This window comes from Odocoileus virginianus, chromosome 4 (assembly GCF_023699985.2).
Source record: "Odocoileus virginianus isolate 20LAN1187 ecotype Illinois chromosome 4, Ovbor_1.2, whole genome shotgun sequence".
NCBI classification, from domain to species: Eukaryota; Metazoa; Chordata; class Mammalia; order Artiodactyla; family Cervidae; genus Odocoileus; species Odocoileus virginianus.
In genome coordinates this window covers 67,524,189-67,547,440 of record NC_069677.1, presented here as the reverse complement: position 1 = coordinate 67,547,440, position 23,252 = coordinate 67,524,189, and the positions used below count along the sequence as shown (strand labels likewise).

At 40.3% G+C, this 23,252-nt stretch overlaps 1 long non-coding RNA gene across 2 annotated transcripts; it reads left to right on the top strand.

Annotated features, from left to right (window-relative positions):
- The first annotated feature begins 522 nt into the window (after positions 1-522).
- LOC110144942 (uncharacterized) lies at positions 523-23,150 on the top strand. Of its 2 annotated transcripts, XR_011487169.1 has the most exons (4): positions 523-749; positions 869-938; positions 5,780-5,880; positions 23,055-23,150. It is a non-coding gene; the product is annotated as an uncharacterized lncRNA (long non-coding RNA). The 2 variants fall into 2 exon arrangements; XR_002316016.2 differs by lacking the exons at positions 5,780-5,880; positions 23,055-23,150 and adding an exon at positions 1,523-1,687.
- The last annotated feature ends 102 nt before the right edge of the window (positions 23,151-23,252 follow it).

Genomic DNA, 23,252 nt, shown 5'->3' with positions numbered 1-23,252 from the left:
GATGCAGCCTCTGGCCTTTAGGAACTCACCATCTAGAGGGGGAGACAACAAATACAACAGTGTGGGATGTGACGTGGTGGAGGGTAGGAAGTCTAGGTGTAGGAGTAGAGAGGCAAGATACCTAATTGACCTGAAGCATCAGAGATTTCTGGAAGAATCTGAAGGAGGTGAACTTCAAGATGTCTTAAATAGTCTGGCAAAAAAAAAAAAAAGTGGGAGGGGAGTTGATGAAAAGAGCATTAGGGTTAGAGGAAAAAAAAGTAAAGGCATATGTGGATGTCTGATATGAGAAGGGATGGCATCAGAGATGTGCAGCTCCTATGCATTTTCCTGGGGTATGACGGTGTGGAGAGGGAAAAAGGGAGAAAGAGTGGTGGCAGGGGCCACAACATGAAGATCTTGCATGAGGCAGGGAATCCTCTGGTATCTAAGAGCCTTCCCTTTACTGAAATTCTAGAACACACAGGTGCCTGGCAGTATTGGGGGTTGGAATATTGCTCAGTGTGATAAAGGAGCTGAAGATACTAAAGGATTCTGAAACCATCTCTACCTGTTCTAAAGTATCCAGGTAGCTGATTACACTTGTTCCTTTTTCTGCTGAGTTGTTTGAAAACCATGTAGACACTATTTGAACAAAAAGTTATGGAATCTCCATTCTGTAGAGATTTGCTTGAATTGTGAACACACTGGGGAGCCATTGAAGATGATTAAGCAAGGAAGTAAACTGGTTTATGTAGTCTTGTAAACAGGTCAGTCTGCAGGGTAGAGAGGATGTATTTGAGGGCAGGGGCAGGAGGCAAGAGGACTGGTGTCTTCATGGACCATCTGCAAGTAATGGAAAAGTCATGATGCCTTCACATTCCTTCAGCAGGCATGTGCAGGATGCCCAGCAGCCACATCCAGCATCACGGCTGGAGCCAAGTGCTGGATGGCAGAGGGTGAGTGATGCCTTCAGAGTTCCAACAGAAGCAGACTGCAGCCCTTCCTGCTTGGGCACTCTGTCTTCCCAGTCACCCACTTCAGCCCCCATCATCATAGTCACCTTGCCCTGCATCCTGACTGCCCCACCTCTGGCCCAATCCAACTTGCTCCAGTCCCAAGCTCCTTACCCTCCTGTGCTTCTCTTGCTTGCTCTGTTTCTGACACTGGCACCACCCTCCACTCATCTTCCCACACTAGAAGCCCTTTTTCTCTCCATGATCTACATCCCAACAACCTTGGAGTTCTGCCAATTTTACTTCCTAAATATTTCTGGACTCCATTGCCCTCAGTCCCAGCATTTGTTTCCCATGGACTGAGTTACCACCAGCGATTCCTAGTTATTCAGCCTCTATAGGCTCTTGTCTGTTGGGAGCTTGTCAATAATGCCTTTCTGAGGTGCCCTTCTGATTCCTCTTATTTCTCTACACCAAGTGAGTTCTATTCCCCTTTTAAAGCAAACTAGGAATTGAACCCTCCAAGAAACCTGACTGGGCCAGGGGACCTTCAGGTTCCAACAGCCTCTTGGCTTCCTTTCTTATAGCATTCTACAATGGCAGTATAATTGGCTTCACTCTTCTCTTCATACATTCCCAGAGGACAGGATTCTGTTGCATTTGTTTCTGTGCAGTCCAAAGAACGTGGAACCTGAGACCAGTCAGGCTTGACTGGTGCCAAGCACTTATATATTTGCTGAAGAAATAAATGAAACAGTAGGCAACATTACTGAATCCTGGTGCCTGGTCCTGTGCTTACTTGACTTAGATGGTCTTTTGGGGCTTCATATTATCCCTATCAGGGAGGTGTTATTACTCGCATCCTTCTTTATAGGTGGAAAAATAGAGGTTTACAAGTGTCAGAGCCAGGATTTAATCCCAAGACTTACCCTGGAGCTTGTGTTCTTTATCATAATTGAAATCATCCAATACCACACTGAAGAGAGCTGAGATCCCTAGGGCCATTGTCACTGCGGAGCAATTGCCCTCTGGAAATGAAACTTGGGGGATCCAATGGATTCAGGCGATGTTCCTGGTTGGCCTTCAACAGCTGGGGAACTGAGTGAATTTTTAATCCACTCTCTGCCTTACTCCTGGGCTACAAGTCTGACTGCTCTTCAGACCATAGCCAGCCAAGTCTCACCTCTCCTCTTCCCTCTGCCTCTGGTCTGGGGATGGGAGTGTTGAATGACCTTTTCCTTCCAAGCTGCCTCAGATGTAACTTGCTGGGGACTTGGGGTGAATAGTGTGGAAACAAACCCTAAAATCTGACGCGTCCCAAAGCCTGACCTTGCTGAGGTCAGGGAGCTTCTCCCCACAGCCTGGCTCACCCTGCTCTCCAGCTTGAGCCATCAATCCACCCTACCCCAAGGCGAGGGAGGTGGAGGTGCCTCTCTGTCTTTCATCCTGCTCATTGCTTAGCTTAGCTCAGGCCTGGGACACAGCAAGGAGCTCGATAAATACTTGCTGAATTCAATTGAAAACCATCCTGCAAGCAGAGACCAGTGATTTACTGTCTAGCCTGCTGGGGGATGTTCCAGCCATTCCCAAAAGGGGGGTTTTGTGGGAGATGTCCACTGCCTCTGCCTCCTAGAGTCCAGGGAGGGTAAACTCCCCATGAGACCCAGAAGATTAATACAAGAAAAAAGTCATCATAATACCTTTATTGTTCCCATTGAAGCCATTTTCACACATGGCAGTCTGTTAAGAAGCAGGATTGACTCATGTTTATTTCCACATCAGAGAATCAAATCTGTTTTTGCAAAGTTTGGGCATCCTGAAAAAAAAATTGTGTGTGTGTGTGTGTGTGTGCATGTTGAGTATTTCAGGGATAAAGGGATTAACTACTCTGGGAGCACACAATTCTTGGGGGGGGGTTGTGGATAAAAGTTTAAAACTGTAATATCTGAAATATGATTCTTTGTTCAAGATCTAATTGATGGTCTTCTTACAGACACTTGTAATTCAGTCCCCTTGATTGTAATTTTTTAAAAAAGCAGTAAGAAGAATAATTTCCAAGAAGAGGAAAGATTCCCAATATATGTCCTCTTTAGCTTCCTCTGGAGTGAACGGCATTAGCCATGACCTTGTCTGCAGGTAGAGGAAGAGGCCAGCTGCTCACACTGCAGATTTGTGGACTTCCATTTATTTCCAAGCTGCCAAGTGGCTTGGGTAGAGCACTGGACTCAAAGGGAGGCAGGACTTTACAGCTGGGAGGGCAGAGAGCCTAGAGCTTGGCAAAGAGTACTCTACTGGACCAGGCCAGGAGGCACTTGGCAAATGAAAGGATCTGATGGCCAGCAAAGCACATCATGGTCTGAGGACAGAGGCACAGTGTGGATTCCAAACTGCTTACAACCAAGGACTTGGGTGGAAATGGCCAAATCAGACACTTGTCAAGCACGACCAGCATGTAAGCAATTTAATTTGGAGAGCTCTGTCCAGGCGACAGGAGCACAGCTTGTCCAGAATTCCCATTTCTCTCTCTCTCTTTTTCTTTTGAGTTATCAGTTTTTATAGGATATGTGCCCCAGTCTATGAAACCCAGAGGACTATGTTTCATTGCTCAGAACCACAAATGTATCTCTTTTCTCTAGAAGTCCATTTTAATTTCCCTCAACACCGTATCCAATCTTATTTTTATTAAAAGTAAAAATTCTGTGCCTCTCTTCAGTGCTTTTGCCATCTATGAAAGCATATTTTTCTCCTTAGTCTTTGGACAGGTGCGAGATTTAGAGTTTCTCACCAGCTGGGGCCATCTCTACTCCACAGGAGTGGAGGTCATCTGGAGGGAAAGGTCTTGGTATGAATTAAGTCAAGTTGCCTCGTGGATTTTCTCAGCACCCACTCCATTCTATTCTTCTCTCATCTCAACAGTGCCTGGAGAGGCTTCCACCTACTCCCCACCAATCTCATCCTGTGCAAAAATCCCAGGTGGAAATAAACTAAGAGTTTCAGCAGAACTGCAATGATATGATTCAAAATAATGTGCTGCTTTGGCTATTTTCAGGTTTACAAGACCATTTGTTTTCCTAAGACCCTGCTTTGTAGCTGGATGAGATGTATTTGGAGAGGCAGCACTTGCAGGGATAATCCAGAACTGGAATCTCAATGTCTCTCAATCCTTTCTTGGATTGAAAACCCAGCTGGCAGGAGGAAACCCTGGATCTGTAGATGGGAGCTACATGTGAGATGCCTTTGTTGCTCCTGTGGCCACAGTAGCAGTACACTCCAAATGGCATGTGGCCGCTCTCCTTGGTGTTTTACAAAACTGTCTGTCATGGGCTCTAGTTAATCATCATTTTCCCCACAATTTAGTGAAAACTGGCAGGCAAAGATGGTCTCCTTTTTCATAGCCTTGATCACATGTTGATCCCGATTCCAGGACATTAGCCCCTGAGATCTGGAATCATGGATTCTGGAAGGAAATTCTCTTCTGAGTCAGCCTCGGTTGTGAATGGTCCTGCCCCTGCTTTCCTACCTGAGTTGTTTGTTTTTTCCTCTAAAACCTCATCCAGGACTCAGCTTGCTCTCAGCTCAACCAGGAGTCCTGTCTATGCTGGAAGTCTCTCTTCCGTGAACTGGTGACAGTAACACAGCACACAGCTGTGAAAACACAATGGTGGGGGGTGCGGTGGTGGAGATCTGCTGGACTTGGGAAATTTCTCCCTCGGAAAGTGACAAAACAGAGACTAAATCAAGAACATGCCCATACTTGTCCCTGACCTGAGTGTGACAAATTAGGCCTCAGAGAGCAGTGAGCTTTTTAGATAGCACTCCACACCCGTGTCCTGGGGAGCCACCAACAGTTGTCTCAAATACCCTTTGAGATATATTTGGAAGGCAGATTTTTGCAAGTCCCATGTGTCCTGCTTTGTGATCACCCACTGTGCCACTTACTCCAACGTCCTCCTGGTCCTCCTGCTTCCTGGGGTAATGGAGACTGCTGGTGAGAAACACAGAGTCCCTCTGCCACCCTGCACTGGCCCAAAGCCAGCTGCCCTGACAAAGCAAAACTTGCTGACTCCCTTCATAAAACTAACTGGGGGAGGGGGAGTATCTGTCATGTGGGCATAGCTGAGGAGGGAAGGCAGGGTTTAGCAGCCTTGATTCCGGTCTTCCGATGCTCAGCTTCTCCCTGGGGACTCCTGGCAAGTCACTGCTGCCATCAGCACGGTGGTCTCAGGTGGTGCCACTCCCTGTCTAAATTTTAATGACTTGCAGCTTTTCACTTATTTCCCTGTGGGCAGTGCCTGGTAACAGGCAGGAATATTTAACCAAGACTCCTCTACAAGCTCCTGAATAAGACTAGGGAAATAAGCACGCAGTAACTGGCAGTGCAGTCCAACCAGGTGTCCCACGAGATGCCTCCTGAACAACCTTCCACAGCCAGAGGCCATCTCCACCTCCCTCCCCGGTCAGCACACCCAAATCCCTCCTCTTCAGGCTCTTCTAAGGACACTGCCCCTCTTCAGTTCCTGGTTCTTCTTACAAGATATAATATCTTGTCAGAAGAGCATCTGTTTCCAAGGGGAATGCCCTTCACTCTCCTCAGGTCTCCTGGTACCTGATCCTCATTATCAAAATCCAACACACATTCCCAGTCTCTCCTGCAAACCTCCAGCAGTGGGGTGGGGCAGGGGAGGTGGAGGTAAGAGGTAGGTGAAATTAGCACATGTCATGCCCTCCTCCAAGTCGTCTGGCCAAATAGAAGTATTGGTCTGGCCAAAAAGTTTGTTTGTGTTTGTAGAAAACTGATATGGAAAAACCCAAACTTTTTTTTTTTTGTTTTTTTGCCAATCCAGTGGTAAGCAGCAAGTAGTGTGGTAAACAGCAGTGCTAAGATCTGGATAAAGGATGGAAGGCTCCTGGTGAAAGCCAAACATTCTCACACGGGATGTGTCATGTATGTATTTAATCATTAGCAATGCTTTTATGTCTTACGCTCTTTTGTGATGATGTGAGAGCCTTGTGGGGAAGAGGCATGAGTCATTTAAATTTTATTTTTTATTTTTGGGGGACAGAGGAGCCTGGCATGCTGCAGTCCATGGGGTCTCAAAGAGTTAGACACAACTTAGTGACTGAAAAACAACAAATTGAAAGAGCTCTTAACAAACACTGCCAAGGGAGTCAAGACCAGCAGGGATAGCTCTGTGATGTCCTGTCTGGGACCTGTGGCCTGGAAAGAAGACAAGTTTAGACCACAAAGATGTTTAACAATTACACTTTAATAATTCAAATTGTAGATACCACCCACAATATCTAATGAAAAGAACAATGTCTTGAGTGCCACCTGTGTGTCTGGCCTGTGTTAGATGCTGGGGATAAAGACGAAATGACTTGGCTCCTGGCTTCAGGGGGCTTCTAGCTCCAAAGGAAAACAAATCCTGGTTTTTATCACCATCACTTCTGTGCTTTGCATTGTAGTTTTGTCATATATGAATCCATTCTTGAGACATATAATTTTCCTTTTTGCCTAGGTTTGAAGTTTTATATGAACTGAATAATGCCATATATAGTCAGTCCTGTGTGTCTGACTTTTCTTGCTTGGCATGATGTTTTGGGGATTTATCCATGTTTTTCAAAAGTATAGCACTGGTTTGTTCATTTTCATTGTCTTACTATATTCCACTGAATGAAGATGTCACAATGTATTTATCCTTTCTACTGTGGATTGATGTTTGGACTATTTCCAGTTTGAAACTATCACAGAGTGATAATAAACACTCTTGGGTTCTACGTGTACAAGAGTTTCTCTAGGCTAAATGTCTGGGAGTGGTTCTCCTAGGTCACGGGATATGTATCTTAAATTTTATACCTAACGCTTTGTCAAAGAATTGTGACACTTTCTACCTCCACCAATAGGATAAGATAGTTCCCATTGCTCCACATTGTCATCAGTGTTAGGTACTGCTGCTGCTGCTGCTGCTAAGTTGCTTCAGTCGTGTCCGACTCTGTGCAACCCCAGAGACAGCAGCCCACCAGGCTCCCCCGTCTCTGGGATTCTCCAGGCAAGAACACTGGAGTGGGTTGCCATTTCCTTCTCCAATGCATGAAAATGAAAAGTGAAAGTGAAGTCGCTCAGTTGTGTCCGACTCTTAGCGACCCAATGGACTGTAGCCTACTAGGCCCCTCCATCCATCGGATTTTCTAGGCAAGAGTACTGGAGTGGGGTGCCATTTCCTTCTCCAATGTTAGGTACTATCAGGCTTTTAATCTTGGACAATCTGCATTTGTAATTTTCATAATAAATAAGGATCTACATATATTTGGGATTTTAGACCTTAGTCACTAAGAAACACCACAAATATCTTCTTACAGCTAAGGCTCCTATTTTCACTCTTTTTATGGTACTAGATGAATACATGCTTTTAATTTAATATAATCACACTTATTAATCATTTCCTTTGTGGTTAGTACTTCCTATGTATTGTTTAAAAAAAAAAAACCCTCTAACTCAAGGTCATGAAGCTAGTCTCCCATATTATCTTTTAAATATAATTTTGCCTTTCATGTAGTTTTTTTTTTTTTTTATGTACTTGGAGATGGTGTGTCCAATTACAGTTTATGGAAAGTCATTATGTCCTCATTGGTATCCAATATTGTTTTACCCATATTTACATGGGTGTGTTCGTGCATGCTAACTAAGTCACTTCAGTCCTGTCCAACTCTTTATGACCCTTTGGATTGTAGCCCACTAGGCTCCACTGTCCATGAGATTCTCCAGGAAGAATACTGCAGTAGGTTGTCATGCCCTCCTCCAAGTAGTCTTCCTGAGCCAGGAATCAAACCCACATCTCTTTTGTCTCTCTAGGTAGGTTCTTTATCACTAGCACCACCTGGGAAGCCCATTTGCATGGGTATGTTTCTTCATACGCAATTCTACTCCGCTAGACTGTCTCTCAGAGAAGGCAATGGCACCCCACTCCAGTACTCTTGCCTGGAAAATCCCATGGACGGAGGAGCCTCGTAGGCTGCAGTCCATGGGGTCGCTAAGAGTCGGACACAACTGAGTGACTTCACTTTCACTTTTCACTTTCATGCATTGGAGAAGATTATGGCATCCCACTCCAGTGTTCTTGCCTGGAGAATCCCAGGGATGGCGGAGTCTGGTGGGCTGCCGTCTATGGGGTCGGTGCGACTTAGCAGCAGCAGCAGCAGCAGCAGACTGTCTCTATCTTAATTACTATGGCTTTGCAATACATTCTGATACAAGATAAGGCAAGACCTATCAACAAGTTATGCATTTGTCTTGGGCTTTTTTGGCCATTCTTATGAATATATTTTAGATTAGCTTGTAAAGCTCCATAAAATCAAGAGATAAATAATTCTTTTTGGATTTTTAAACTTAGATATAATTGACATGTAGCACTGTGGAAGTTTAAGGTGTAAAACATGTTGGTTTGATACATTTACATATTGTAATCTGATTACCATAATAATGCTAGCTAATACCTCTCTGGCATCACATACTTATCATTTCTTTCTTGTATTGAGAACAATTAAAATCTAGTCTTTTAGCAACTTTGAAGTTTATATCACAGTATTGTCAACTGTAATTGGTACACTGTATATTAGATTACAGAACTTATTCATCTACTAGTTGCAAGTCTGTAGCTTTAAACCACATCTTCCCAGTATCCCCACTTCCTTGTCCCTGGCAATCACCATTCCACTTTGTCTTTATGAGCCTGGCTTTTTTTTCAACCCCACATATAAATTACATCATATGACATTTGTCTTTCTCTGTCTGACTTAACTCACTTACATAATGCCCTTACAGTTCATGTTGTTGCTAATGTCAGGATTTCCTTTTTTGTCAAAGCTGAGTAATATTTCTTTGTATATAGTACATAACATATCTTTAAAAAATTGAAACTTGAATCACCATATAACCTAGGAATTCCATTCCTGGGTATATATTGAAGTACTTGAAAACAATATTTTGAAAAGATATTTAAATCCCCACATTTATTGTAGCAGGGCTTAGCAGGTGGCCCAGTGGTAAAGAATCTTCCTGCCAATGGAGGAGACACAGGAGACAAGGGTTCAATCCCTGGGTTGGGAAGATCCCCTGGAATAGGAAATGGCAATCTGCTCCAGTATTCTTGACTGGAAAATTCCATGGACAGGGAAGCCTGGCAGGCTACAGTCTATGAAGTCACAGAGTCAGATACAACTGAGCACACACACACATGCACGTTCACTGTAGCATTATTTGAAAAAATGTAAGAGTTCATTAATGGATAAATGGATAAAGAAAATGTGAGATATATATATTATATATTGATATATTATCAGCATTTCTGAGTTCTTATGGGAATTACATTGAATTGGTATGTTCTTTTGGAGAGAAACATCTTTAAAATTAAAAAAAAAACTTTGATCTCATAACTTGCTATCTCCAGACATTTATTTAGGTCTGTTTAATGTTTCTTGATAATGTTTTATCATATTATCTGTAGAGGTCTTTTACCATAATTATTTTTGGGTTTTTTTGATGTTTCTATTTTAAAATGATTGTGGCTGCTATATAGCAAGGCAAATAATTTGTGCATACTATTTTTATATCCCATAACCTTGCTAGAGGCTCTTAATGATTCTAATGATTTTTCTATAGAGTCTTTGACTTTCCGCATTCACAGTCTTATAATCTGCAAATAGTAAGAGTTTGTTTCTTTTTACCCTTAATCTTTTTACCTTCTTTTTCTTCTTTCTTTTGAAATCATGCTCACTAAATCCTCCAATGCAAAACTGGACAAAAGAGATAAGAGTAGCATCCTTGCCTCATTCTCAGTCACAGAAGAAAAAGCTTTCAAAGTTTAACAATTAAATATGACTTTTAACATGACTAATATATATATATTACAACATATAGATTTATATATAATACACATACAGGGATATTTACACAGATATACATACATTCATATTAAAAGATGAGGAAGTTTCCATCTATTCATAGTTTTCTGACACTTTTTTAAAATCATGAATATATATTGAATCTTAAAAACACCTTTCTGCATCTTTTAAATTCAGTTCAGTTCAGTTCAGTTCAGTTCAGACGCTCAGTTGTGTGTGACTCTTTGCAACCCCATGAATCACAGCATGCCAGGCCTCCCTCTCCATCACCAACCTCCGGAGTTTACTCAAACTCATGTCCATCGAGTCCATGATGCCATCCAGTCATCTCATCCTCTGTCGTCCCCTTCTCCTCCTGCCCCCAATCCCACCCAGAATCAGGGTCTTTTCCAATGAGTCAACTCTTCGCATGAGGTGGCCAAAGTACTGGAGTTTCAGCTTCAGCATCAGTCCTTCCAATGAACATCCTTTAGGATGGACTGGTTGGTTCTCCTTGCAGTCCAAGGGACTCTCAAGAGTCTTCTCCAACACCACAGTTCAAAAGCATCAATTTTTCAGCACTCAGCTTTCTTCACAGTTCAACTCTCACATCTATACATGACCACTGGAAAAACCATAGCCTTGACTAGACAAACCTTTGTTGGCAAAGTAATGTCTCTGCTTTTTAATATGCTATCTAGGTTAGCATCCATTTATTTCTTTAAATATGTTAATGTGTGAATTACATTACTCTATTTTCTAAAATTAAATGAACCTTGTGTTTTTGAAATAAGTCCCAATTTTTAACACTCTGTTAGGTCAGCTTGATAATTCTCTTTTCTGGGGAAGGAAACTATTTGTGTCTATGTTCATGAAGGGGTTTATCTTATAATTTTCTTTTCTTCTGTACTGTCAGCTTTAGTTATCAAGATGATGTAAACTCACAAAGCAACTTGGAGCCATTCTTGCCTTTTTTAAAATTTAGGAAATTTTATTTAAGATAAGAATTATGGGTTTCTTAAATGTTTATAAAAATGTTAGCCTAGTGTTTTTATGAGAGATTTAAATTACTGGATTACTTCCTATATTGTTTGAGTCAATATTCTTGTGTTTTTATTGTATTGATAAAGTAGATAATATTTATATTGTTAATATGAATTTAAATTATTATGAAGCCTTTGAAACTTTTGAAAGAGTCTACAATACCTCAATGAGAATTCATATATTAATATTTCACCTAGATTCACTGTTAACATTTGGACTTATTTGTGCTTTCCTGCTTCCTTTTTCTGTCTGTCTCCATCTCTCATTCACACACAGACACATAACGCTATATACAACATAATCACATATTTTTCTGTGCCATTTAAGATTAGTTGTATTATAACTATATTTCACTCTTAAGTATTTCACCGAGTAGTGTTTTCTTATTACCATTCTTAGGTAATTTGCAATTGATATTACTCTCTTAACTGACATGCAATCTATATTCATATTTCCCCTAAAGTTCCAATTGTGTCATTTGTAGACATAAAAAAAGATGTTTATTGACCTATATTCCAAGAAAATATCACGTTACACTTTTCATTTCTCCTTCATTTCTTTTAGTCACCTATACACAAGAATAATTCCCAAACCTGTTAAAAATATATCTATCATAACATTGACATTTTGAAGACAACTCTCAATTTTTTAAGAATGTATTTATTCACCAAAGTTTCAAAATGTATCAGCATCTGTTTTGTTCAGTTCAGTTTGATTGCTCAGTTGTGTCCAACTCTTTGTGACCCCACGGACTGCAGCACACCAGGCCTCTCTGTCCATCACCAACTCCCGGAGTTTACTCAAACTCATGTCCATTGAGTTCAAGATGCCATCCAACCATCTCATCCTCTGTCATCCCCTTCTCTTCCCACTTTCAATCTTTCCCAGCATTAGGGTTTTTTCAAATGAGTCAATTCTTCACATATGGTGGCCAAAGTACTAGAGTCTCAGCTTCAACATCAGTCCTTCCAGTGAATATTCAGGACTAATTTCCTTTTGGATTTCCTTGCAGTCCAAGGGACTCTCAAGAGTCTTCTCCAACACCACAGTTCAAAAGCATCAATTCGTCAGCGCTCAGCTTGCTTTATAGTCCGACTCTCACATCCATACATGACCACTGGAAAAAACATAACTTTGACTAGACGGACCTTTGTTGGCATAGCAATGTCCCTGCTTTTTAATATGCCTTCAGGTTGGTCATAACTTTTCTTCCAAAGAGTAAGCATCTTTTAATTTCATCGCTGCAGTCACCATCTGCAGTGATTTTGGAGCCCAAGAAAATAAAGTCAGCCACTCTTTCCCCATCTACTTGCCATGAAGTGACGGGACCAGATGCCATGATCTTAGTTTTCTGAATGTTGAGTTTTAAGCTAATGTTTTCACTCTCCTCTTTCACTTTCATCAAGAGGCTCTTTAGTTCTTCTTCACTTTCTGCCACAAGGGTGATGTCATCTGCATATCTGAGGTTATTGATATTTCTCCCAGCAATCTTGATTCCAGCTTGTGCTTCATCCAGCCCAGTGTTTCTCATGATGTACTCTGCATATAAGTTAAAGAAGCATGGTGGCAATATACAGCCTTGACATACCTCTTTTCCTACTTGGAACCAGTCTGTTGTTCCATGTCCAGTTCTAACTGTTGCTTCCTGACCTGCATACAGATTTCTCAAGAGGCAGGTCAGGTGGTCTGGTATTCCCATGTCTTTCAGAATTTTCCACTGTTTATTGTGATCCACACAGTCAAAGGCTTTGGCATTGTCAATAAAGCAGAAATAGATGTTTTTCAGTAACTCTCTTGCTTTTCCGATGATCCAATGGATGGTGGCAATTTGATCTCTGGTTCCTCTGCCTTTTCTAAATTCAGCTTGAACATCTGGAAGTTCACGGTTCGTGTATTGCTGAAGCCTGGCTTGGGGTATTTTGAGTATTACTTTGCTAGAGTGTGAGATGCGTGCAATTGTGCAGTAGTCTGAGCATTCTTTGGCATTGCCTTTCCTTGGGATTGAAATGAAAACTGACCTTTTCCAGTCCTGTGGCCACTGCTGAGTTTTCCAAATTTGCCGGCATATTGAGTGCAGCACTTTCACAGCATCATCTTTTAGGATTTGAAATAGCTCAACTGGAATTCCATCACCCCCACTAGCTTTGTTTGTAGTGATGCTTCCTAAGGCCCACTTGACTTCTCATTCCAGGATGTCTGGCTGTAGGTGAGTGAGCACAGCATCATTTTCTGGGTCATGAAGATCTTTTTTATACAATTCTTCTCTGTATTCTTGCCACCTCTTCTTCATATCTTCTGCTTCTGTTAGGTCCATACCATTTCTGTCCTTTACTGAACCCATCTTTGCATGCCTGAGAGACTGAGACAGAACTGTGTTTGAGTGTCTCCTGTGGAGGTATGGGTCAGCAGTGGACTGCTGCAGAGGCAGAGGCTCTTGGGTATAGCTGGGTGCAGTAGACCTGGGTATGGCATAAGCCATCTTGGAGGAGGTCACCATTAACCCCACCATGGAGCTGCCAGAACTTACACAGAACTGGGGAAATAGACTCTTGGAGGGCACAAACAGAACATTGTGCACACCAGGACCCAGGAGAAAGGAGCAGTGATCCCACAAGAGACTGACCCAGAATTGCCCGTGAGTGTCCAGGAGTCTCTCGCAGAGGCGTGGGTCAGCAGTGGTCTGCTGCAGGGTTGGGGGCACTGAGTGTAGCAGTGGGTGCATGGGACTTTTGAAGGAGGTCCCCATTATCTTTATTATCTCTGCCATAGTTTGGCCCCAGGTAAATAGCAGGGAGGGAACATAGCTCCACCCATCAACAGAAAATTGGATTAAAGATTTACTGAGCATGGCCCCGCCCATCAGAACAAGACCCAGTTTCCCCTTCAGTCAGACTTCCCTGATGGCTCAGATGGTAAAGTGTCTGTCTACAATGTAGGAGACCCAGGTTCGATCCCTGGGTGGGGAGGATCTCCTGGAGAAGGAAATGGCAACCCACTCCAGTATTCTTGCCTGGAAAATCCCATGGATGGAGGAGTCTGATAGGCCACAGTCCATGGGGTCACAAAGAGTCGGACACGACTGAGCAACTTCACTTACTTACTTCACTCACTTCCCCCTCAGTCAGTCTCTCCCATCCAGAAGCTTCCATAAACCTCTTATTCTTCTCCATCAGAGGGCAGATAGAATGAAAACCACAATCACAGAAAACTAACCAATCTGATCACCTGGACCACAGCCTTGTCTAACTCAATAAAGCTAAGTATCAGCATAAATAATTCATAATACCATCTTATTGTCTTTTTTAATGTCTATAGCACATATGGTTTTGCCCTCATTTTCATTTTAAATATTGTTCATATGTATTTTTCTTTCTTTGTTTCCTGGATTAATCAGGGCAGAGTTTTTCCTATTTCAATAATTTTTAATTTTCTTTTTGAAAATTGAAATATAGTTAAATATGTTAGTTTCAGGTATACTTCATAGTGATTTGGTATCTGCATACAGTAAGTCTAGTGCCTGTCCACATAGTTAAATATTATTGACAATACCATTTATTACATCCCTGTCTTATCTATTGTATAAGTTTGTAACTCTTAATCCCCTTTAGCTGTTTCACCCACTACCTTTACCCCCTTCCCTTCTGTGAACCACACATTTGTTCTCTGTGTGTTTGTTTTCTAGATTCCACATATAAGTGAGATCATGTGGTATTTGTCTTTCTCTGTATGACTTATTTCACTGAGCTTGGCATCCTCTAGATCCATCCTTATTGTCACAAATGGCAAGGTTCCATACAGAGAGAGAAAGAGAGGGAGTCTGATCTAACCTGTTATTCTGGGCCAGTGTTTCTTTATTAATACTCTGCTTGGTTGATCTGTCCATTGCTGTATGCTGCTGTGCTGTGCGCTGTCATGCCCGACTCTTTGAGACCCCGTGGACTGTAGCCCACCTATGTCCATGGGATTTTTCAGGCAAGAAAACTGGGGTGGCTTGCCATGTCCTACTCCAGAGGAATCTTTCTGACCCAGGGATCAAAACCAAGTCTTCTGGGTCTCCTACATTGGCCGATGGATTCTTTATCATGGAGTCACCTGAGAAGGTCCTCCATTCATGTATATGAGGTGTTAAAAATGCCTACTGATATTATGTTACTGTCAATTTCTCCCTTTATCTTTGTTAAGATGTGCTTTATGTATTTAGGTGCTCCTAAATGGGTCCATATATGTTTAAAATTGTTAACTCTTGTTGTATTGCTCTCCTTATCACTATGTAATGTCCTTCTTTGTCCAGTCTTTGTTTTAAAGTCTATTTTGGGTAATTCCCTGGTGGTATAGGACTTGGTGCTTTCCCTTGTTGTGGAACTAAAATTCCACTAGCCACACAGCATAGCCAAAAACTTTTAAAAAATAAAAAGATAAAAATAAATAAGAGACAAATATTATATGATGTCATTTATACATGAAATCTTAAAAAAGAGAGATATACAAATTAAAGAAAAAACTAAAAGTCTATTTTATCTTATATAAGTATTGCTACCCCCGCTTTCTTTTTGTTTCCATTTGCATGGAATGTTTATTTTGTTTCACTTTAATCTATCCCTCACTTTCAACTTGTGAGGGTTTTTAGGTCTGAAATGATTCTACTGTAGGCAGTATTCTATATGTAGGCAGAATTCTACTGTAGGCAGTAGAATCTACTGTATGGGCTTTGTTTTCTTCTATTCAGCCACCCTGACTCTTGATTGGAACATTTAGTTTTTTAACATTTAAAACAATTATTGATAAGTATGAACTTACTGTCATTTTGTTCATTGTTCATTGGTTATATTTGTAGATTTTTGCTCCTATCTTCTTTTCCTCTCTTTCCTTGAGATTTGAGGATTATCTTTAGTGTTATGTTTGGATTCCTTTCTTGACTTTTTGTACGTCTATCTATTACAGCTTTTTGTTTTGGGTTTTGGTTATCATAAGGCTCATCTTTAACAACATTTATGTCTCTATGTGTATGATTATTTTAAGTTGATGCTCTCTTAAGTTCTTAAGGAGAAAAGGAAGGATATACCCATTTGAATGCACAGTTTCAAAGAATAGCAAGGAGAGATAAGACAGCCTTCCTCCGTGATCAGTGCAAAGAAATAGAGGAAAATAATAGAATGGGAAACACTAGAGATCTCTTCAAGAAAATTAGAGATACCAAGGGAATGTTTCATGCAAAGATGGGTTCAGTAAAGGACAGAAATGGTATGGACCTAACAGAAGCAGAAGATATGAAGAAGAGGTGGCAAGAAAACAGAGAAGAATTGTACAAAAAGATCTTCATGACCCAGAAAATGATGCTGTGCTCACTCACCTACAGCCAGACATCCTGGAATGAGAAGTCAAGTGGGCCTTAGGAAGCATCACTACAAACAAAGCTAGTGGGGGTGATGGAATTCCAGTTGAGCTATTTCAAATCCTAAAAGATGATGCTGTGAAAGTGCTGCACTCAATATGCCGGCAAATTTGGAAAACTCAGCAGTGGCCACAGGACTGGAAAAGGTCAGTTTTCATTTCAATCCCAAGGAAAGGCAATGCCAAAGAATGCTCAAACTACTGCACAATTGCACTCATCTCACACTCTAGCAAAGTAATGCTCAAAATACCCCAAGCCAGGCTTCAGCAATACACGAACCATGAACTTCCAGATGTTCAAGCTGAATTTAGAAAAGGCAGAGGAACCAGAGATCAAATTGCCACCATCCATTGGATCATCGGAAAAGCAAGAGAGTTACTGAAAAACATCTATTTCTGCTTTATTGACAATGCCAAAGCCTTTGACTGTGTGGATCACAATAAACTGTGAAAAATTCTGAAAGACATGGGAATACCAGACCACCTGACCTGCCTCTTGAGAAACCTGTATGCAGGTCAGGAAGCAACAGTTAGAACTGGACATGGAACAACAGACTGGTTCCAAGTAGGAAAAGAGGTATGTCGAGGCTGTATATTGTGACCCTGCTTATTTAACTTATATGCAGAGTACATCATGAGAAATACTGGGCTTGATGAAGCACAAGCTGGAATCAAGATTGCTGGGAGAAATATCAATAACCTCAGATATGCAGATGACATCACCCTTGTGGCAGAAAGTGAAGAAGAACTAAAGAGCCTCTTGAAAGTGAAAGAGGAGAGTGAAAAAAGTTGGCTTAAAGTTCAACATTCAGAAAACTAAGATCATGGCATCTGGTGCCATCACTTCATGGCAGATAGATGGGGAAAGAGTGGCTGACTTTATTTTCTTGGGCTCCAAAATCACTGCAGATGGTGACTGCAGCCATGAAATTAAAAGATGCTTACTCTTTGGAAGAAAAGTTATGACCAACCTGAAGGCATATTAAAAAGCAGGGACATTGCTATGCCACCAAAGGTCCATCTAGTCAAAGCTGTGTTTTTTTCCAGTGGTCACGTATGGATGTAGGAGTTGGATTATGAAGAAAGTTGAGCACTGACGAATTGATGCTTTTGAACTCTGGTTTTGGAGAAGACTTTTGAGAGTCCCTTGGACTGCAAGGAGATCCAGTCTATCCTAAAGGATATCAGTCCTGGATGTTCATTGGAAGGACTGATGTTGAAGCTGAAACTCCAATACTTTGGCCACCTGATGTGAATAGCTGACTCATTTGAAAAAACTCTGATGTTGGGAAAGATTGAGGGCAGGAAGAGAAGGGGACAGCAAAGGATGAGATTGTTGGATGGCATCACCAACTCTGTGGACATGAATTTGAGTAAGCTCTAGGAGTTGGTGATGGACAGGGAGGCCTGGTGTGCTGCAGTCCATGGGGTTGCAAAGGGTCAGACATGACTGAGCAAGTGAACTGAAATAACAACTTAAGGACAAAAGATGATTTCATCACTTTTTTTCTCTTAACCTTCCTCCTAGCTTTATAATTGGTTGATCAACTACCTTTACTATGTGTTTGACTTTACCATTGAGATTTTTTTGGGGGGTAATTTTTATATTTTTAATTTGGTTTTCTCTTTTTTGCTTAGAGAAGACCCTTTAACATTTCTTGTAAAGTTGATTTAGTGTTGCTTAACCATTAACTTTCTCTTGTGTATAAAATCGTGATCTCTCCTTCAAATCTGAATGATAGACTTACTGGGTAGTGTATCCTCAATTGTAAGTTTTTGTTTCTCATCACTTTGACTATATTGTATCACTCCTTCTGGTCTGAAAAGTGTCTGCTGAAAAGTCAGCTGATAGCTTTATGGGAGTTCTCTTTTATGAAAATAATTGCTTTTCCCTTGCTTTTAAGATTCTTTCTTTATCTTTAATTTTTGCCTTTATTTATTGCGTGTCTTCTTGTGGATCTCTTTTGGAGTCATCCTGTTTGGAATTTTCTGCGTTTCCTGGACCTGGATGTCTCTTTCTTTCCCCAAGTTAGGGGTTTTTTTTCAGCTATTATCTCTCAAATGAGTTTTTTCTGCCCCCACCCGTCTCCTTCTAGGATACCCTATAATATGAATGTTAGTATACTTGATGTTGTGCCAGGCGTCTCTTAAATTGTCCTTTTTTATTTTTTCTGTTCAGTTTGGGTGATCTCCGCTACTTTGTCTTCCAGCTCACTGCTCTGTTCCTCTGGTTCATTTATTCTATCATTGATTCCTTCTAGTGTAGTTTTTATTTCAGTTATTTTATTATTCAACTTTGTTTGGGTTTTCTTTATATTTTCTTGGAGAAGGAAATGGCAGCCTACTCCAGTATTCTTGCCTGGAGAATTCCACGCATAGAGGAGCCTGGCAGGCTATTCTCACTGTGTTCATCTGTTCTTTTTCTGAGTTCACTGAACATTTTTTGATCATTACCTTGAGCTATTTATTGGGTAAACTGCTTATCTCCACTTCATTTACTTCTTTTTCTGAGGTTTTGTCTTCTTCCTTTATTCGAAACATACTCCTCTGCCAGCAGCTTCCTCTTGCCCCTCCCACATTCTGAGGCTTGATGTTTACCTGACTGTGGCTTCTGCTGTCACCGCGGAGGATGGGTCCTTGTATGTCCCACCAGTGCTGTGCAGACTTCTCTGCGGCCCAGTCAGGCAAGCTTTGCTCTTCCCAGTGAAGTCTGGATCTCAGTCCAGGGGAAGATACAGGTGACATTTCTTTGGATACTTTAACTTACCCAAGGGATAGAGGCTATTTCCTGTATATGCAATTCCTATATTCTTCGTAGTTCCCTTTCATGTTCATTAGCCAATTCCATATTACTCTACTTCCCTGTTAATAATTCCTTTTATTAAATTTTCTGCATTCAAATCACTGAGAGGATTCTATCTCCTAATGGGATCCTGAGCAATACGTAAGCTATTATTGTCCAGTATTTTAGTCCTATCCTATTTCCTTCAAATTTAGCATTGCCTTTGTTACTTTGCCATGTGAATTTTGGTTTATATTTAAACTAGTATTTATCAATACCTTTCTTCCCCACTTGTCTTAGTTTCCTGTTGCTGATGTAACAAACTCCACAAACTTGGTGGCTTAGAACAAGACAAATTCATTATATTACAGATCTGTAGTTCTGAAATACAAAATGGGTCTCAACTGGACCCACATCAAGATTTTGGCAGACCTGCATTCCCATCTAGAAGCTCTAGGGAGAATCCCATTTTCTAGTCCTTCCCGGCTTCTAAAAGGTGCCCACATTCCTTGACTGGTGGCTCTCTTCGTTTACTCTCAATGTTAGTATGTGAGGCCAAGTCTTTACCAGGCTCTCATTTCTCTGATCTCCTCTTCTGTCTTCCTCTTCCACATTTAAGGATGATTGTGATTACAGTGGGCCCCCTCAGATAATCCAGGGTAATCTCCCTATTTTAAGATCAGCTGATTAGCAACCTTAATTCCATCTACTACCTTAATTCTCCTTTGCCATGTAAGGTAATATATTTACAGATTACAAGGATTAGGATGTGGTCATCCTTGGGGGCATTATTCTGCCTACCACACCATTTCTTCTTATAACTCAGAGTTTGAATTTTGGATTATTTCCCTGTTCCTTTGCAACTTTATGTTCATGAGAATAATTTGGGGGATAAATTAATTTTTGTCTAAAAAAGGCATTGTTTTATTTTCATTTTTGAATAACAATTTTGACAGTACTCTTTTTTCAGCATTGTGTGTCCTGGCTCCCACTATTGCTACAGAAAGGTCAGCATCAAATTGCTGTTTATTTGCAGGTAATCTCTCTTTGTGTGTAGTGTTCTCAGGTTTCACTTTGATGTATTTTGGTATAGATTTTTTTAAAGTACTTATCCTTTTTAAAATTTGAATTTCTGAACTAAAGACTTGATGACTCTCAACAATTCTGGAATGTTTTCAGAAACTATTTTTATATTGTCTCTTCCTTTTTTCTCTCTTGGCCTCTTCTGGAACTCTGCATCTATCTCTCGTGCCTTTTGACCTTTCTTTTTTGTTTTTTACTCATAATCTCTCTGGCCTGAATTTTGAGTAATTATTTGCATCTATTTTGAAGTTCCAAATTTCTCTCTTCAGATACATATAATTTGTTGTTTAATTTGTTCATTTTGTTTTATATCTCAATAATCACACATTTTTATTTCTAAAGGTGTACTTTGTTCTTTCCAAAAGAAAGATTATTCATTAATGTTTTCCTCTCTGTTCTTCTCAAGCTTTTAAGAACATTTCTTTAGGTATATTAGACGTATTTAGATTTTTATATCTCTAAATTTCAGTATTTGATTTCTGTGTATTTGCTTTTCCTACCTATGTGCTGGTTTGTAATCACATATGTATACGTAGTTTTTTATCTTGTGCTGTTCATTTTACTCCAGACTTTACCTGTGGTAATTCTTCGAGGGCTACACAAAATTTTATTCTTCATAATATTTTTTTCTATCAGTTATAGGTGATACTGGGGCTTCCCTGCTGGCTCAGAGGTAAAAAAATCTGTGATGCAGGAGACTGCCTGCAATGCAAGAGATGAGGTTTAATTCCTGGGTCAAGAAGATTCCCTGGAGAAAGAAATGGCAACCCACTCCAATATTCTTATCTAGGAAATCCCATGGACAGAGGAGTTTTGAAAACAAGTCAAACATTAAACAGAAAACCTTTTTTAAGAACACAAATACATGAGTTATTTATGCTCAGGAGAGATATTTTTCACTTACCCTGGGCTAAAGTTTAGTCAGACAGGTGTCCTTGCTGTCCCTTTCTGTGAGGTTTATTCCTCAGCCTCATAGTAAAGATGTAGCCTCTTAAAGTGGAATATGGACCTTAGGTTCTGAACATCACAGGACAGGCAGACATTAAAGGTCTACAAGGCTGGCAAAATCACCAGGGCAGAGCCAGATTTGTGGCTCTCATACTTCCCAGGGTTTCACGTTTCACTGAAATTTTTATTTTGCAAAATCCTTATTTTTGTGTCAGCTCAGTAGTGTATTTAAAACTCTTCTGATTTGCCTATTATTTTTATATCTAATCTATCATATTGTTGAAAATGGAAACTTACAATTTGTATTTTATTTTTGCCATGATATATTTGGTTTTCCCATTTGTTATTTCTACTTAATATAATTTAACTGCTAATTAATATTCTATTGAATGAATATATCACAATTGAACACATTTTCTATTGAAGGATATTTCTAGTTTTCTGTTTTCATAATCTTGAAAAATACTGCAATGAATATATATATATACATGTTTTCACATGCATGTGTGTATTTTTAAAATATATAACTAATATATTATATATGTGTGTGTGTGTGTGTGTGTGTGTGTGTGTGTGTATATATATATAAAAACAGTGATGGCTAGATGTTATGGGTAGAATTGTATTCCCCCCAAAAAAAGTCTCCCTTACTCTCAGTACCCAGAATCTGAATGTATTTGGAACTAGTGTCCTTGCAGATACAGTTCTTTCAGTTAGGATGAAGTCATACTGGAGTAGGGTAGGCTCCTAATCCATTATGACTGGTGTCCTTGTAAGTAAACAGCCATGTGAAAACACAGAGGCACAGGAAGGCCACGTGATGACAGAGGCAAAGATTACAGTGATGCTACCACAGTCAAGGAACAGGGTTATCAGAAACTGAAAGAGGCAAGTGGAGGACCTTCCCCCAAAGGCATTAGAGAGAATGTAACTGACACCTTGATTTCAGATTCTAGCCTCCAGAAGAGTGATGGAATAAATTTGTTTAAGGCAGCCAGCTTGTGGTACTTTGCTACAGTAGCCCTCTGAAACTAACCTGGATCCGAGTATGTTTGAGTATTTAGTTTTAGTAGGTTCTGCCCAGTGCTTTCTAATGTGCAATTACACTCCCACTATCAGTGTATAAGTATTGCCAGTGCTCTTCAATCCCACCACTGTATGGTTTTATTGGATGTTAACAACTTTTCCAAGTTGGTAAGTATGAAATAGTATCTGTTTTCATCTGCTCAGGCTGCTATAACAAAACACTACATCTGGATAGTGTGTAAACAACAGAAATTTATTTCTCCCAGTTCTGGAAGCTAGAAGTCCAAGATCAGGGTGCCAGCATGGTTGAGTGAGGGCCTTCTGCTGTGATGCCATCTTCTCTCTGTATCCTCAGTGGCCAAAAGAGCCAGGGGTGTCTGTGGGATCTCTTTTCTAAGGGCATCAGTTGCACTTATGAGGGTGGAGTCTAATCACCTAATAATAACCTAACCACTTCCCAAAGACCCCAAATACTAAAATCATCATCTTTGAGGTTAGGTTTCAGTACTAATTTGGGGGGGAGGACATTCAGATCACAGCAGTATCTTTTTATCATTTTTAATTTCTGTTTCCCTGATGACCTGTGGTATTGAGCATCTTTAGTTTGTTAATTTGCCTTTCAGATTTATTTTTCTATAAATTGCCAGTTTATAAATTCCCCCTCATTTCTTAATTGCTTAGTTTATTCTTATTGATTTGTAGAAATCCTTCATATATTCTGATACCAATCTTTTCTTAGTAATAAGGATTGCAAATATCAATTTTCACCTCATGGTTTCACATTTCATTTTACTGAGGGTGTCTTTTAATGAACAAAGGTTCCTAATTTCAAAGTACTGAATACATCAATGCCTTTCTTCATGATTTGTGCTTTTTGTTTTGTGCTTAGGAAATTCTTGCCTACTTTTAAGCTATAAAAATACTCTCCTAAACTCTTTTAAAATTTATAATTTTGCATTTTTCAGATGAAGCCTTTGTTCCATCTGAAGATCCTTCATTGTCACTGATTGACTCATCATCTCTCCTTTCCCCCACTGACTTCAAAGAATATATTGTTTTTTACATATTTGTTGATCTTTTTTTTTTTAAGGTTTTTTTTTTTTTTTTATGTGGACCATTTTCAAAGTCTTCATTGAATTTGTTCCAATACAGCTTCTGCTCTA